This window comes from Akebia trifoliata, chromosome 2 (genome assembly GCF_017979445.1).
Source record: "Akebia trifoliata isolate Shusen 1 chromosome 2, ASM1797944v1, whole genome shotgun sequence".
In the NCBI taxonomy this organism is placed as follows: domain Eukaryota; kingdom Viridiplantae; phylum Streptophyta; class Magnoliopsida; order Ranunculales; family Lardizabalaceae; genus Akebia; species Akebia trifoliata.
The window spans coordinates 16,427,410-16,430,401 of NC_141376.1; the positions used below are offsets into that span (position 1 = coordinate 16,427,410).

Genomic DNA, 2,992 nt, shown 5'->3' on the forward strand with positions numbered 1-2,992 from the left:
GCACACAGCAACCCAAAAAGATTTGAGACATCGGATTTTATAGAACTGATGTCCTATGTCTGAGACTTTAGACATCGGTTATAAACCGATATCTAAAATTGTTATAAATTGATATCTAAAATTATTATTATTATTATTATTATTGCTACTTGCCTATTACCCACGGTCAAAATAGATCTAAATAGAGAATATCGAGGTTCTCTATCACATTAATTTATACACAAAAAGAGTAGCAATGAGTCATAATTTACAAATCCAAAATTACAATGCATCGATAAACCATTCACAATCATTACACAAGCACAAGTGCTTACAAGAAAGCAATGCCATCACTCCCATCCCTCCCTATCTTCTTTAAGATCCCCACAATGCCCGCAACTACCAATAAAAGAATTTTTTCGTGTCACCACATTGCATACTCTCACGATGAGCTTCCGCACCTTCAAAAGAGTGTTTGAAACAAGTGCTCCTTATCTTGAATTGCAACTTCCAATTCCTCAATAGTACCAAGCATCTGCAATTAAAAAAAGTGCGAAAATAGTGAACATTAAGCTTCAAGGAAGCCTAATCCAATTAGGCAGATCCAATTATATTACTTGAAAAATGGTCAAAAAGGAAAACCAAACTGAACAACCTTCTACTATCTAGTTGTAAATATAGGTTCGATCTATGTAGACATTTGCATCCATTACATATTGTTTGAATGGTTAGTTCATGGAAGGTAGGTAAGATTGTGCTATGTACCCACATTAATGTTCACTAAAACTAAAATATAGTGACAACCACAACTAATGATGTGATGTGGATTGAAAATATAGACTAAAACAAAGTTTATAAATAGTCAAAACCTATGCAGCCTTGCCGAAGAATGTGTGGACTCCAGTGGCTATAACAATGGCCTCGATTTCACCTTGCTTGCAAGTGGACCCAGAGAAGACTTCATCACCAGTGTTCTTTGTGACTGGTAGGGACTCTCTAGTACGGGCTGATTGATCGATCTTCAGTGGATCTCCTGAGAAACTTGCTTTCCTGTGTTTCATTTTTTTTTCAAGCATCATAATAGATATAACTAATAAAATGTTTACATCAGTTAGAGGTTGCAAAACTAATAAACATATGTATATATATAACTCTCACGAAGGAAATAGATAAATAAGCACCTGCCCTAGCCCCAGGAGAGGTTACTAAATGGACCATTAATAGGCCGCCCAAAACTTACGCACTATATAGAAAGAAGCCCCTCTACAATCACAGGGTCCTTTAAGTAACTTTTTCTCTTTGGAATGATCTTCTTTTTTTATACTGAATAATGGTGATTTAGGACAAATAAACATATTGGTTGAAATGTGAAGCAATGTGATTGAAAGAGCTATATAAGGGGATGTAGACAGTTTACATTAGTTAACTAATGTTGATGTTTTTATCTAATCAAGGATTAATTGTGCCCCCTTGTACAATTGGTAATAATTCTCATAGTCCAAAAGGTAAAGCCATTAAGGAGATTTCAACAACATGAACCCCATGGAGAAATTCACAAAACTAATTCAGAGGCTGTTAAATGCATCTCAGTTTCAGTAAAACTCACAAACTGCTATAAATTTAGAAGGATCTACAATTGGTGATGAAAAGAACTAATGATGACACCACATTATTAAAAGGCCACACATATCACTAATAAAGATAGTGCAATTAATTGATAACGTACCTTTGCATCAAAGAGTTGCAAATGAGCAGATTCAAGTAATGAGTCTTTCTCTGAAGTTTGGCGTTACAGCCAACATGTACTAGCCAAGCTTTGTTGCTAGAAAACAAAATCACAGCAAGATCATTGCACCTCTACACGTAGTAGGTCATTCCTACCTCAATAAGACTAATGTGAGGAATGATCTTGAGGAAAGAATAGGCAACGTCGATCACAAACTTTTTTAAAAATGATGAATTTCTACTTGCCTTTATATAAGAGTGGCCCATCACGTATGCGATACCCGCTTGTTTAGCTATCATCCTCTCCTACTTGCTTATATTACTTGTGGAAGGATTGGTTTTAGAAATATTGATTTAATAATATAATAGATAAGAAGATGGAAAGTAGATCTTTGGTTTTGTATCACGCCATTGACATAAAATTATACAAAAAGAATCAGCTTAAATTTGGTGATTTCTAGACCTTCGATTAGAGAATTTTACTATTATATACTCTGTAAATTTAGCTCCAAACCAATATAAAAAATGCTCATTTTTGTTTACTCAGAATTCAATCGTTGGATTTTGTGTTTAAGTGGTTGAGATCATATGTTTCTTCGTGAATCCCATTTTCATGAGTATATATATATATATACTCATATAAGCCCAAAGCATCATTGATCCAAGGAGCAATTAATCTCAATTTGACCCATTGAGACTCTTATCTCATTTCTAATTCGAATTAAATTTTGTTAGGTTTTAATCTAAAGCCTAAACTGATGATATAGACTTAAATGAGATCCATCTGAGTTGAGTCTTATGAAGATTATGATAGAAATTTAAGTAGATTAGATTTTGTTTTTATTTAGGATTTTTGCTATTGCTATGTATTTTCTATATAAATCCCATTAGAGTTCATTTAATTCATTGAACAACTAATAGAAACGTGATCATCACGCATACGGTTAGAATCACCAATCAAGCTATTTTTTATGTTTAGATCAACAACTAAAGAATGGCCAAACATGCATGTTTCAGTGAATGTAATCTGAAAGAGTATTCCACATGGCAGACAATAGGGAGATGAAATTGGGACATTATATTCAAAACTCCTATAATAAGAGATCCGCAATTCCTCAATATTTTATGTTGTTCACATTGAAATGCATGGAAACTGAGAAGAAGAACATAATCCCCACCCTTTCGATTGAGACTAGTCCCACGGTCACATGTATCACCCCCCATTGTTTCGTGGGGTTTCAAACACTTGACGTACCCTTCCCGAGGAGCTTATCAAGGCTCAGCTTGT

General features: G+C 34.3%; 1 long non-coding RNA gene across 2 annotated transcripts; it reads right to left on the minus strand.

Annotated features, from left to right (window-relative positions):
- Nucleotides 1-246: 246 nt before the first annotated feature.
- Nucleotides 247-1,993, minus strand: LOC147409798 (uncharacterized). 2 transcript variants are annotated; one of them, XR_015175403.1, is made up of 3 exons: nt 1,706-1,993; nt 863-1,029; nt 247-514 (listed from the first exon to the last, which is right to left on the minus strand). It is a non-coding gene; the product is annotated as an uncharacterized LOC147409798 (long non-coding RNA). The 2 variants fall into 2 exon arrangements; XR_015175404.1 differs by having other exon boundaries at nt 849-1,029.
- Nucleotides 1,994-2,992: the final 999 nt, after the last annotated feature.